Source organism: Phaseolus vulgaris, chromosome 8, assembly GCF_000499845.2.
Source record: "Phaseolus vulgaris cultivar G19833 chromosome 8, P. vulgaris v2.0, whole genome shotgun sequence".
NCBI lineage: Eukaryota > Viridiplantae > Streptophyta > Magnoliopsida > Fabales > Fabaceae > Phaseolus > Phaseolus vulgaris.
Genome location: NC_023752.2, coordinates 51,558,182 through 51,573,823, shown reverse-complemented (window position 1 = coordinate 51,573,823; position 15,642 = coordinate 51,558,182). Strand labels below are relative to the sequence as shown.

Sequence of the window (15,642 nt, the reverse complement as noted above, 5' to 3'; positions counted from 1 at the left end):
AATATGGGGTGCTTCTAAATACAAAAAATATAGGGTGTACAAAAACTGATGTTGCTGTGTAGAATGTTACATACGGATTTATCCGTATGTAATTACATACGGATATTACATACAGATTTATACGGATTTTACATACGGATTTATCCGTATGTAATTACATACGGATCTAAAATCCGTATGTAAAAATTACCTACGACAGTTTTACATACGGATTTTTGCCTGTATGTAACGATGTTTTACATACGGATTTTGTGTGTTATATACGGATTTTGACTTATGTAATTTGAGTTTTTCTTGTAGTGATCCTCAGCTGAATGGTTTAGCAGAAAGGATGAACAAGATTGTGATAGAAAGAGTTAGGTGTATGCTTTCTGAAGCAAAGTTGCCTAAACATTTTTTGGGTGAGGCATTATACACTACGGTGCATGTTATTAATTTGAGTCCTGCAGTTGCTTTGAATGGTGAGGTTCCATACAAGATTTGGTTTAGCAAGAATGTCAGCTATGATCATTTGCGAGTCTTCGATTATAAAGCATATGTGCATGTTCCAAAGGATGAGAGATCCAAGTTGGATGCGAAGACAAGACAGTTCATCTTTATTGGTTATGTTCAGGATGAATTTGGCTATAAGTTTTTTGATCCTGTTGAGAAGAAGGCATTAGAAGTTGTGATGTGAAGTTCATGGAAGATCAAACCATTGAAGATATTGATAAGATAGAGAAGACGACATCTGAGATTTAATGATAAGAAGGGATAACAACTAGATCAAATTATAAGAAGAGATAAAAACTATAATTTATAAGAGAGATGGAAATATGAAGAAAAAAAAACTTCAAAAATTGTTCCACGTCTGGCAAACTACTCCATAAATTTAAAAATTGATAACTGTTACAATATATTAGTTTTTTAAAAAAATAGTTCTCAATTAATTATAAAAATAATTAGTTATTTAATAAATATTTAAAAATAAAAAAATGATTGAAATATCCAAAATAAAATAATAAAATAAAATATTAATAAAGATAAAATAGAAACAAATTTGTGTAAAAAACAGTTATAATGCCATAATCTCTTTATATAATCTCTTTATAAGTATAGATGAGTAAAATATATTGTAAATGATATTTTGTGATCATATTTGTCTTAAAACTACTCAATTTACAAAAAAAAGTTGGCAAAAAGATTTTTATAAAGATATTATGTATATGAGAGCAATAGTTTTAAAGAAACCCATACACTTAACAATTGATTTCATGAATAATTTAGCCCCATACTTAATTGTACTGTTTTTTTTTTTTTCTCTTTCTTTTTTCTTCTTTAATAATAACTTTTCATATTATAAGAGTAAGAGGTGAATGTTGAATTTTGGAGTATCAGCTTAGCGGTAGGGGATATGTTAGATTTTATTATGATGCATGAAGTTTTATAATAAAAAAAGTAATTACCACATTATAATATTTTTAATATATTTATTTTATTTAAATTATAAAATATTAGTTTTTAAGACTTTAAATTAAGTAAACATTAACATTTATATTGTAAGGATAAGTTCTTTATTAAGGAAAAATTAATTTGAAATGGCAATTAGATGACTTTTCTGTGCAAAGTCAACAAAATTGATTTTAATAAACTCTTTGAAAGAAAAAATTATTAAGAGTGTTAACATTCATTCATACATTTGTAAGAAACCTTAATAAGTAAAATAAAGTATATGTACATTATAATATCATAGAAAAATTCATCTAAAATATTTAGAAAGATGACTTTTGGTTTGTTCGATTATTGACTAGAATTAAGTAAGACTTATGATTAAATTGACTAACTAATTGAAATCTAAAAAACTTTCTAAGAGTTAGAGTTAATAATAATTAATTAAACACTGACACTTAATCAAGAGACTAATATTAATTACTAAAGGTCAGATCAGAGTAAAGTTAAGTAGATGTCTTTTCCTTAAAGTTTTGATGATATAGTACATATCAAATCACAATCTTGATTAATTAAGGTCAAAGTAGAGTTGAATTAAATCTCACTTATGGACTAGATTATATATTATTTTATAAATTAAAAAATTATTAATATTTAAAGTATTTTTATTATTAATAAAAAAAATTAAATTAATTTTTAAATTAGTATCTAATTAGTTAATTGATATTTATTTAGTTATCAATTTTAGAATATAAAGTAGTTGATAGTTAAAATATTGATAGCTAATTAGATATTAATTTAGAAATTAATTTATAATTTTTTTATTAATAATAAAGACTACTGTATAATTTTTTAGTTTATAAAATAATATTTAATTTAATAAATATATTGATTAATTATTTTTTATTTTTAAAGTTAGCTTTTATTTAATAATTTTTTTATAATGAAATTTTAATTTATATTTAATGATTTTATTGTAGTAGATTATGTTTGATAAAAGAAAATTGTTTGTGATTGGTATTAACCTTTTATTGGTGTTTTTGGAAACTCCACTTTAAGGGGTTGTCCAATTTTATTCTATAAGCCTCACTTGATTTTGGGTCCCTTGTTGAGTGCTATATTAACTTTAAATTCACATGGGACTTAGAATAAAGATATTGGAAGGATTTCTTATGAAAATTCATGACTTTAACCATATATTGGAGGACTCATGGGTTTAGAAAGACCTTAACAAACATTAAGAACTAAAAAAACAGTATAAAGAAACTTAAAATATAATGGACTTAAGTTGAGACTAATTTCTATCTCTTAGGGTTTAAGTTTGTATTTTTTTTGTGAGCAATTATATTTTACTTGAAATTTCATTGTTATCAGAATATAGCAACTAGAAATAGTGAAAAATAATTTTTAAAATTTAGTGGTTGTTGTTTAATGTTTATTTTTCAAATTTTAATGTTTGTGAGCTTAAATTTTTTTAGTGTCTTTATGTTAGTATTAAGTTTGAAAAAGGTAGCTTTCCATTAAAATATATTGTAAAAGGAGTAAATTATAAGTAGAATCGTTAAAAATTAGATTTAGTTTTTAATTATTTACTTATTGGTATATTCTATCTTGATTCAAATTTTCAGATTGTGATTAATATTAATAATAAAAGTTTGTTGTCCTATTTGGGAATGTTAGATGAAAGCTAGGTTTTTTCTATAAAATATGATGTTTTATGAAAGCATAACAGGTATAATTTTTGAAAAATAATATTTCTAAAATTAATTGTGAATTTTAATACTATGTAGGTTTCTATTGTAAGATAAGATTTTCAGCAACTTAAAATAAAGATATTTAATTTTGTTATATTTTTATGGAAGAATTATGATTATAGAATTATTTCTATATGAAAATATATTTAGTTAATAGTAAAAATAAACTAAAATCACGTATAGAATGAGGTTTGTACGGTTGAATACAAAGAGAGTGTGCTATTATATGAATTAAAAATTATAATCAAGAGGAGAAGTTTAAATTGAATTGTAATTAAAAAAATAATACTTTTATAAAAAGGTTTAGGATGTCCAAGTTAAGAAGAAATTAACTTCATATAAAAATAATTATTCTAGAGTTTATGGTTATTTTTTAATCGCAGAGGTTGTGGTAATACTCATGACTAAAAGAATTAAAAGAGGCAACTTTATCACCCTTAAAAATGATTTGTAATGATTATTTTTCATTAACTTTAGAATGAATTAGAGGTATTCTGGTGTTTGAATTATATGAATATTTTTTTATGTAATTAATTATAATTTTTCAAACAGAAGAGTTTATAATTAAGATTATTAATTAATTATGCTGAAGGCTATGTGGTGGCATGTGAGTTATCTAAAAAGAGATTCACTAATTTAGTTCGTTGTTTCGTTTAGATCAAATGTTAACTTTCATAAATTATCTTTTAATTATTGATGTGTAATTGTATTTGAGTATTTTTTTTTTCCTTCTCGAAATTGGATCTATTAGGGATAATAAGAATACAAAATGAGACATAAATAATTTTTTTATGGATTTAGTTTATTTTAGAAAATTACTTGTTGGCGTTGATGAGGTATATGTTTGTATCTCCTTATGCTTTCACGTTTTTTCTTTTATTTATACTTACATTTTAGAAAATATTTTAAAGGTGTTAAAAAATATCTGTATAAAAATTATTGGGATGTTAAATATATAAAATATAATAAAATTAAAACGAATTATTTTTGTTTATATATATGTTAAACAAATTTAAGAGGTCAGGCCCCTCACTTAACAAAGCTCCGTTTTTGCATGTACTTACTTGTATTGTAATATCTCAAATACTAATTAAATAGTTTTTCATAAAAGATAAAAATCATAGAAAAGGAAAAGTGATATAATCAATTATTTAATATAAAAAAATGATACTTTTGTTGGGAAAAACGGGTAATTTTCCCATTAAAACAAAACCCTAACAGAGCTACCCGACAAATAATATTGAATAAATAAAGCGGAATAATAAAAGAGATAAAGAGGAAAAAACACACCCGAAAATTGTTAACGGAGTTCGGCCTGTTTAGCCTAATCTCCGAGCACAGCAAAAACAGCTTCCTTTTATTACTATGAGAGAAGATATTACAAATTGGGATATTTAACAGTGAAGGGGGAGAGTTTAATTTATAACCCTCAAACCTCCTTCCCAAACAATGAACCCACCGATGTGGGACTTGGGATTAAGCCAAAATCAACAAATCTCCACCTTGGCTTAATTTCAAGTCTCACCTAAAACAAATCTTCTCAAAACATAACAAAAACAAACTTTACAGTGCTTCAAATTTGCGCCTCCGGACGCCAACTTCAAATGTGCAAGATATTAACCAAGTCTAAACAGTGTTCAAACTTGGTCCTTGTAACCACCTTGGTGAGCATATCTGCAGGATTCTCCGTAGTGTGAATCTTCTGGAGAACAATCTCCTCTTCTTCGAGAATCTCACGCACAAAGTGATAGCGAACATCAATGTGCTTCGTCCGTGCATGAAAGACTTGATTCTTTGCTAAATGAATAGCACTCTGACTGTCAGAATATAACTCAAGTTGTTTCTGACCAACTCCCAAGTCTTTAAGCAACCCATGAAGCCAAATTGCTTCCTTCACAGCCTCTGTAATCGCCATATACTCTGCCTCTGTCGTAGACAAAGCCACCGTAGACTGCAAGGTAGACTTCCAACTAACTGGCGCTTTTGCTAAAGTGAACAAATAACCAGTAGTAGACCGTCGCTTATCCAAATCACCTGCATAATCAGAATCACAATATCCAACTATGCATTGACCAAGTGATTCATCTTGCTCAAATGTCAATCCAACATCTAAGGTATTTTGGAGGTACCGTAGAATCCATCTCACAGCTTGCCAATGACCCTTGCCCGGATCATGCATGTACCTGCTAACAACACTCACAGCCTGTGAAATATCTGGTCTTGTACACACCATTGCATACATCAAGCTTCCAACTGCATTTGCATATGGGACTTCCGCCATGTATTCTCGTTCTTCATCAGTCGTCGGAGATAAACGGCTACTCAATTTCAAATGAGGAGCAAGTGGGGTACTTACAGGTTTTGTATCTTCGTGTATACCAAAACGTTGTAGTACCTTCTGCAAATACTGCTTCTGTGACAGCCAAAGTTTTCCCCTCTCTCTGTCCCTGTTTATCTCCATGCCGAGAATCTTCTTGGCTTTCCCCAAATCCTTCATCTCGAACTCTTTACTCAACTGAGCCTTTAACCTGTCAATCTCAACTTGGCTCTTTGCTGCAATCAGCATATCATCAACATATAAGAGTAAGTAAATGTAGGAACCATCTTCAAGTCTGCGCAAATACACACAGTGATCATATTTGCTTCTCTTGTACTTCTGATCCTTCATGAACTTATCAAATCGTTTGTACCACTGTCTCGGAGATTGTTTCAGTCCGTACAACGATTTGCTAAGTTTACAAACCCAATCTTCTTTACCATCAACCTTGTATCCTTCTGGTTGAGTCATATAGATTTCCTCCTCCAAATCACCGTGTAGGAACGCGGTCTTTACATCAAGTTGAGCAAGCTCCAAATTCAACTGTGCTACCAAGGCCAACAAAATTCGAATGGAGGAATGTTTAACAACTGGAGAAAATACCTCATTATAATCAATTCCCTCCCTCTGAGCAAAGCCTTTAGCAACCAACCTTGCCTTGTAGCGAACATCTTCTTTATTAGGAAATCCTTCTTTCTTTGCAAATACCCATTTGCACCCAATTGCCTTCTTACCTTTCGGTAATTGTGCCAGCTTCCACGTCTTGTTCTTCTTCAAAGACTGCATCTCCTCTTCCATCGCACCTGCCCAATTACCACTCTCTGAACTCAGAATGGCTCCTGGGTAAGTGGATGGAATGTCATCAACAACTGGAAGTGCATAGGCAACCATATCCATGAAACGAGCAGGCTTCTGAATATCTCGTCTCTGTCTTCTAACTGCAATTGGCGCTGATTGCTGTTGAGATTCTTGGGTAGGAACCTCTTCCTCATCTGACTCTTCTTCTACCATAGGAGAGTCACTTGTGGTATTTCGTGTTGGGATCACCACTGTCGGCTCAAACTCCACCTGCTTCCGGGCACACTCCACCTGTTGCGGAGTACTATCAGCTCCTTCTGGATTTACCTTCTTTAACATGGCAGATTCATCAAAGGTAACATCCCTGCTGATAATCGTCTTCTTTGCCTCTAGACACCACAAACGGTATCCCTTCACTCCAGGACTAAAGCCCATGAAAAGAGCTTTCTTTGCCCGTGGATCCAACTTTGATTCAATCACATGATAATATGCAATAGAACCAAAAACATGCAAAGAATCATAATCAGTTGCAGGTTTTCCAGACCATACCTCTAACGGGGTTTTGCCATCTATAGCAGATGATGGCAAACGATTGACGAGATGTTGAACGTATGTCACAGCCTCAGCCCAAAACTCTCTGCCTAACTCAGCATTAGACAACATACAACGAACTTTCTCCACAAGTGTCTTGTTCATACGCTCCGAAACCCCATTCTGTTGTGGTGTTTTTCTAACAGTGAAGTGCCGAACTATGCCACAATCTTGGCATACCTTCAGGAACGGATCACTCTTGTATTCTCCTCCATTATCTGTTCGGAGAACCTTAATCTTCCTTCCTGTCTGGTTTTCAACTTGAGCTTTCCACTTAAGGAAAATTCCAAGCACATCATTTTTGTTCTTCATAGTAAACACCCAAACTCTTCTGGAAAAATCATCAACAAAAGTGACAAAATAATGCCTACCTCCGATTGACGGAGTCTTGGCAGGTCCCCACACATCTGAATGCACATAATCCAGAATACCCTTGGTATTGTGAATTGCAGTGCCAAACTTCACTCTTCGTTGTTTTCCCAGAACACAATGCTCACAAAATTCAAGTTTGCAAGCCTTCGTACCTTTCAACAATCCTTGCTTGGTAAGAATTTGCAAGGATTTCTCTCCAGCATGTCCCAACCTCATATGCCACAACTTCGTTGCCTCAGCATCCTTCTTAGTGCTAGAAGTTGTTGCCGCTATTGTCCCCACCACTGTACTACCTTGGTAGTAATACAAATTGTTCTTCCTCACGCCTTTCAACATCACCAGTGCTCCTGAAGTTGCTTTAAGAATTACATCTCGCATCGTCACAACTAGGCCTTTAGATTCTAAAGCCCCCAATGAGATGAGATTCTTCTTCAACTTTGGCACGTACCGTACATCCCGCAAAATTCTGGTGGATCCATCGTGATTCCGCAACTTGATTGAACCTATCCCGACTGTCTTACATGGATTATCATTACCCATGTAAACAACCCCGCCATCGAGTTCTTGAAAATCAAAGAACCATTCCCGAATGGGACACATATGATAGGTACAACCTGAATCCAATATCCACTCATCTGGATGCAATGATGCTGAAAGCGAGACAATCAACACATCACTTTTGCTTTCTGCAACATTTGCATCTTGCAGAGCCTTCCCTTCTTGATCCGAATTTGCCATTACAGACTCACAATATAATATTCAATATTACAAATAATTTCAAACAACCCAAGGCGAACCTTCGGCTCTTGATACCACTTGTTGGGAAAAACGGGTAATTTTCCCACTAAAACAAAACCCTAACAGAGCTACCCGACAAATAATATTGAATAAATAAAGCGGAATAATAAAAGAGATAAAGAGGAAAAAACACACCCGAAAATTGTTAACGGAGTTCGGCCTGTTTAGCCTAATCTCCGAGCACAGCAAAAACAGCTCCCTTTTATTACTATGAGAGAAGATATTACAAATTGGGATATTTAACAGTGAAGGGGGAGAGTTTAATTTATAACCCTCAAACCTCCTTCCCAAACAATGAACCCACCGATGTGGGACTTGGGATTAAGCCAAAATCAACAACTTTTATATTCAAAGTCAAAAAAATTGTAAAAAATCTTAAAGTAAAAGTATTAAATAACAACTCCATAAATATAAAATAATTATAATAATCAGTAAAAATTATACGTAATTGAAATTTCATATATTATTTTTGTAAATGTTGAAAGTAAAGGTACCATATAATAAAAGTGAAATTGGTGCATATCAAATAAATTGAATTATTGAGATAAAATGAAACATTGTATAATGAAAGAAAATTTATTCAAATAAAATGAAACTAATAGAAAAAGAAAAAGATAACATGAGTTTTTTTAATTATCTAATAAACTAAGGGTTTATCCAATTAAATATTTGAAATTGAGAAACAAACATTTTCATGTGACAATAAAATTAATAAATAAAAAAAGTATTATAAAGAAGTAAAATGATTAAATATGTGTCTTATAAACCATTTAATTCGATAAAATTGAGGTTTGTGTTTCCTTAAATGCAATGCAGTGTGAAGAAAATCATACAAAGAAAAAAAAATGTTAATTAAAGTAGTGATGAAAGAGAAAGTACTTTGGGAACTTAAGTGAATTTGGTGTATGTGGAATAAGTCGGGACAATTGAGAGAGTGAATGAAAAGTTCTTTTAATGAAAGAAGAGTTCTTCAAATGAAAGGAAACCAAGAACCAGAAGAGAACAATCAAAATAACTTTGTTAACTTACATAATAAATCAAAAGTGTTTTAGTAATTTAAAATAAAGACATATGTAGGGATGGGATGGGAAGGGAACAAAGTGGATATGTACATACATATCATTTACCTAATTTAAAAATGGAATATTACTCATACTCATACTCGTGTCCGGTCAATGTGGATATTTCTTATCAAAGATGGGATGTGTTCAAAAAATACCTACAAATATGAGTTTATTTGTCTTCTCTATTTACAACATATTTTTGAAGTTCATCCATGTCTTTTTTATGTTTTTGTGAACAAAGTGTTCAAAAAAGGTCTTGCTATATATAGTATATATTGGTGTATGGTGATGATTGGATGAAGGTCAAGTATTGTAGGTGACACTGATAAAAACTAGTTCATATTCCTAGTTGGATATTTTCTAGTGCCATAGAGTTAGCAACCATTGTGAGCTAATATAAATTGTTTTTGAACTTTTGTAAAAAGAGTCTCAAATGAATCTATTGAGTTTTATGATACTTATACCATATTTTAGTGTGCATGAAAAAATATGCATTGAATGGTAGACCTTTAAGTGTTTATATATGAGTCACACGTTTATTCATGTCTTTCAATGTTTAATTACTTCTACTCAAAGATAGGGTTGACAACCATAATCTCCGGAAGGAAAAGATTCTATTGATCAATATTTTATTTAAGTTATTCTAAGCTTCCATTGCATGAGAAATGGAAGCTTCTCATGGTTGGATATATTCTTTCTCTTTTTCTAAGAGATTTTTTTTGGTTTTGGGCATGTTTGATAGTTTGTTTCTTGAAGTGGGCATCTTTTTGAAACCATGATTAGACGACATGTTCGGAGCATCAAGAACCATGGTTTATGTATCTTCAGGGACTGAATGGTCTCAGAGCATGTCAGTACCTGATATTAACCAAACAACATGGTTTTAAACGTATTAGTTAAAACGTGTATTAACAATAATTACTTCATACAAAAATTAGGTAATACGAACGCTAATTGTGACACACACCTTAATCTAAGTCTAACAATACATAGGGGCCATTAAATACTATAAATAGACACAACAACCAAGAAAAAGGTACATTATTATTACAACATTAATTGCACCCGAATACCAAATATTCACTTGAGCGTTGGAAAACCTTTTGCAGGTGCACTCCCGATCGAGAGCCGAAGCCCGAATGTTATGAGAGAAAGAGGAAGGAAAGCACAACCGAAGGGAATAAATCAATTGTTCAGCCGGTAGCAGTTACTGTCTTAGTTCCTCATACAAGAACAATTGACGCCCACCGTGAGATCCGAGAGAGTAAAGGAAGTCACAAAGAAGAAGATTGTATCAACAAGAAACATGACAAGAAGAGATGAAACGACAGTTGGCCGGAGGAAGCTCGACTAAGAAGCAACAGCCGAAGGGTACCCAATAAAGGAAGAACTCGGTAGATCCCTTGACCACGACTCGCCCATCAAGGAATAAGAGCCAAAACAAAGAGTTGCGACTCAATCAATCCGCCCCCACGTTTGACATTGTGGGTGGATCTAGAAGACACCCTTTCACTAATGATATCATGGAGGCCCAACTACCCCCTGATTGGAAGGGACTGAATGTAGATCGGTATAATGAGACCACAGATCCGGACGAGCATATGGATGTCTACACTACTTCCTCAGTTGGTTCACAAGGCTTCCTCCAAATTCCATCGACTATTTTGAAATTCTAACATATAAGTTTGGGACATAGTTCGCAACCAGTCGACCACGTCACCTAACCTCCATTGCACTCGTGAACGTACGACTGGAGAAGGGAGAGCCACTTTGGTTGTTCATGCAGAAGTTTAGCAAGGTATCGTTAAACATCTGAAATCTGAGTGCGGAGGTGACAATGCATCATATGGTAACAACCCTGTGGTCGAGACCTTTCATTGATAGTTTGCACAAAGTGTGCCACCAAGGGTTGAATGATCCTAGAGCATGTCAGTACTCAGTATCGACCAAACAGCATGGGTTTGAACATATTGGTTAAAATGTGTATTAGTAGTAATTAAACCGGACAAAATTATGTAATATGAACACTAATTGTGACGCACAGGGGTCTTCAGATTCTAAATAGGCGCAACAATCAAGACAAAGGTATGTCATTATTACAACATTAGTTGCACCCAAATATTGAATACTCACTTGAGCGTCGAATTTTTTTTTGCAAATGTAGTTCCGATTGAAAATCGAAGCCCAGACATTAGAAAAGAAAGAGGAAGGAAAACATGACCGAATGGAAGAAATCAATTGTTCTACCAATAATAATTATTGTCTTCGTCCTTCATACCAGACTAATTTCGAGTACATAAAATTTGGAATTCATTTTGTTATCATGTAACATTTAATGAAGTCAATTTGAGGTTGTTGTTGAATGAGTTATTTTTTTTTAGTTAAACCCATAAGAGAAGTCTACTTTTGAGAAAAATATATTCAAATTCCAAGGTAGATATATAACCTGGTTATAAAAAAAAAATTATAATTTCAAATTTTATAAATAAAAATTAACAACAACAAAAATTTGTTTGTATTATTTTTTATGTTACTCGATTGATAAGTATTAAAGTACTAAATTTTAGAATCTATAGATCCTTTTAAGCAAGAGTTAGAATTGATAAGAAACAAAAGAAATTACAATTTAGTATAGTGGTTAAAAATTATAGGTATACTATGATATCAGCATTCAATTCATTCATGCAACAAAATGTTAAATTAAAAAATTTACATTGGAGAAATATATTATTGAAGTATAAATGAGAGCGAGGAGGGGAGGTAGAGAAGTAAGAGGAGGGGGTGGCACCAACGATTGGAAACTGGAACTCTGAAAATGGATAAAACGAAAGAGAACTGGGCGTCGAACGACATCGTTTTGCAGGTGGGGATGGTCGTGCTCATGCTCCTCTTCTACCTCTTCATGCACAACGTCCCCAAGAAGCTGTGGTCAGAGCTCCGTCTCCGCAACCGCGCCGACATCCAAGCCAAGCGCCACTTCGTCCAGGGGGCCCAGCTCCTGGCCCGAGCCCGTGCCTCCAAGTCCAAGGCCCTTGCCAAAGAAGCCCAGGCCCAGGCCCAACGCGCCATCGCCCTCGACCCCCGCGACGCCGCCCCCACCTCCTCAAAGCCCTCGCCCTCGACTTCCTTGGATTCCGCTCCGCCGCCCTCGATTCCCTCGACGACGCCCTCTCCCCCCTCGCCGCCACCTCCCTCTCCAACTCCGAGCGCGCCGACGCCCTCCTCAAGCGCGCCGAGCTCAGACTCGCCTCCACTCAGCGCGCCCGAGTCGACTCGGCCTTAGCGGATCTTTCCGAGTCCGTCAAACTCAGCCCCAACAACTCCAAGGCCTTCTTCGCCCTGGGAGAGTGCTTCGAGCGGAAGAAGATGAACGACGCCGCCGTTGAGGCCTATCAGCAGGCTCTCGAATTGGAACCCCAATCGCAGGTCGCTCAACAAGCCCTACGCAGGTTGGATTCTTCGCCCCAAACCAATTGAGATCTTGAACCGGTTTTCCTGTTATCGTGTTTGAGTTACAGTTTCATCTCTGGGCAACAACACGTTTAGATCCAATTGTGTTTTACCAATTACAATCCACACATGCTAATCCCATGCTGTATATTTACTTTGAGATGAAAATCTTTAGTTCGCTCTATGTGTTTCTGATCAATTGTTGTCTTTGAATTGGAAGAGCGCAATTAGGTTTAAGTTTGTGCTTCACTTTCACCTTTGAAGAAGTGGCCCAGTCTGAATTGTTTGATTTTTTTGTTGGGAACCATTGAAATCAGTAGTAATGAACCACGTTGGATAAAATTAGTATTAGAAGAAGGTGATGCAATACGCAAAAATGAAGACTTTGAAGAGAAAGGTGCTTGTTGGATCAGAAAACAAACAAAATTTAGCAGTGGCTTCAAATGGGCAAAATGAAAGTCATTACAGCTTGCAACCAAAATGAAAATTAAACCCAAAATGATGAACTTGCGTCACCGACCATTGATTCATATTTCAAGCTTGCTTTGTCACAAACCTGATTGCTTCCTGAATCTCCACCACCAAAGTCCAATCTTTCCAGTTTTGTGGGTGCCATTGGAGATGTAGCAATATTTTTCATTAATTTTGAAATGTGTTTTTATGTAGATGAGTTTCGAATGTAAGTATTTTTATCTAAATAATGCAGATTTAATATGAGAGAATCTGTATAAAATAACTCTAGTTCATGAAAAAAATATTTAATTTTTTTTGTAGAAATGCTTAGGAAAAAAATTTGCTCAAATAATAGCTCTTAGAATAGTACTACTAGGATATTGGTGTTGTTTTGAAAGATCAATGATGATTGGGGTAGGAAGAGAAGGGAAACTAAAGTTGGGCCAAGATCGGGATAACAGACAAAAGTGAAAGGGGAAGTTTCTCATTGATGATTGTAAGAAATTGTTAAAGAAATAGCATGGGAAATTGTTGAAGCAAACTGAACTGGAACAGCAGCGTATTGTTAAAAAAAGTCCTTAAATTTTACAAAATTTGAGGTCTAATGTATATCCGACAAAAATTATCAAAAAGAATGTATATTGTAAACGTGCAATATACAAATATTTTTTGTTGCCTCGATATTAACTTGTGTTTTTTTTATCATTTTTCTTCTTATGGTTTTTCCTTCAAGAAGATGATAGGAAACTCTTGAAAAGAAAAGCTACCAAAATAGATTTTAAGGTCCTGTTTGGATTGGGGTGGGGATTTGTGGGGAGGGAAGGAAGTGGATTAGAAAGGATGTGTGAGGTTGTTTGGATTGAGGGATGGTAGAGTGGATTTGTAAGAATTATTTATTGAAATTTGTGAGTGATGTGATAGTTAGAAGATAATTTAGAAATTATTTTAAAAATATAAAATGTAAATTTACAAATTTATCCTTGTCAATAAAAAATATTTTAATAATGAGTTATGATATATTTTTTGTAAGTTTGAGTTAATTATTTTTTCCAATATATAATATTTATAATTACTCTTATTTTGTAAAAAATAATAATTTTGTATTAAATTTAAATAAATTTATAAATATTTAAAGTATAAATATAAATATAATAAAAGTATAAATATATTTATAAAAATTAAAAACAATAAATACATAAAAAAAACAACAGAGTACAAATATAACAAAACAAATGCAAATACAATTATTAAGATTAAAAAATTAAACATATAAAAAAAATTAAACAATATCTTCTAAATGAAAAAGATATAAAAACATAATATAATATATATATATATATATATAAATTAAAAACAATAAAACATAGAATGAAAAACTAAACAACAAATACAAAATAATAAAAAATATAAAACAGTAAAAAAATATAATAAGAAAATATAAATAAATTTATAAAAATAATAACAATAAACACATCAACAAATGTAAATGTATTTATAAAAATTTAAAATAGTATTAATAAAATTTAAAATAATAAATACATTTAGAAAAATAAAAACTGTAAACAATAAACATATATAAAATAATAAAATAATATAATTACATTTATTAGAAATAAAAAACAGTAAACATAATAAAAAAATAGTAACCGCACTTAATAAAAAAAATTCTAAATAAAAAAATATTAAAAATTTACGTGAAGGATGAAGGCACGGGAGAAGAAGAATAAGAACAAACTGGATAAACTGAGAACAAAAAGAATAAAGTTTGTGATGAACAAAACCAACCAAAGAACCACAATTACAAGATGCAATCTGAAAAAAAAATTAGAATCTATTCCAACATTTTTCTCACACAGAGAGAATTGATTCTCCTTCTACCTTTAAAAGGCATATAATTGATTCTCGTTTTTTTAAAAACCACAAAATCGATTCTCCTCCTACAGTTAAAAATCACAAAATCGATTCTCTCCTACCTTTAAAAGCCACAGAATCGATTCTCTCCTACCTTTAAAAGCCACAAAATCGATTCTGCACTATTTGGAATAATCGAAAATCGATTCTGCGTCATTTTGGAAAAATCGAAAAATCGATTCTGCACCATTTCGAAAAATCGAAAATCGATTTTGCACCAATTTACAAGGATGGGAAAATCGATTTTGCACCATTTGGAAAAATCGAAAATCGATTCTGCACCAATTTACAAAGAGATGAAAATCAATTTTGCACTTCCAAAATTCGGGAAGAAGAAGGAAAGTGTTGCACTAGGCACTGTAATAAAGAACCCTAAAACTCATTGATGCCCACATTGTTTAATATTAGAATTGATGGAAGGGTAACAACGTAAATGTCTATTTGTGTCTCTACAATCAGTGCAAATCTTCTCAATTTTGCGAGAAGTGAAAAAGTTACTGAACCTGCTCGCTCATCCGCACCTACGCCCTCACATACCCTGATCCAAACAAAAGTTCTTCCCGCTCGCCCCTTCCTCCTCCGTTGTCACACCTAGAAGCAAACAGAGTGTAAAGGAAGCCTAAAAGAAAGGTACGAGAAAGACTCCATAGGAGTGTTTGATTTTGGAGTGACCTGCATTGAAAATGTAATCTCTTAAAAGACTTTT

The 15,642-nt window shown here is 32.8% G+C and overlaps 1 pseudogene; it reads left to right on the top strand.

Moving 5' to 3' along the window:
* Window positions 1-11,858: 11,858 nt before the first annotated feature.
* On the top strand, window positions 11,859-12,914 carry LOC137825691 (small glutamine-rich tetratricopeptide repeat-containing protein 2-like; annotated as a pseudogene).
* The last annotated feature ends 2,728 nt before the right edge of the window (window positions 12,915-15,642 follow it).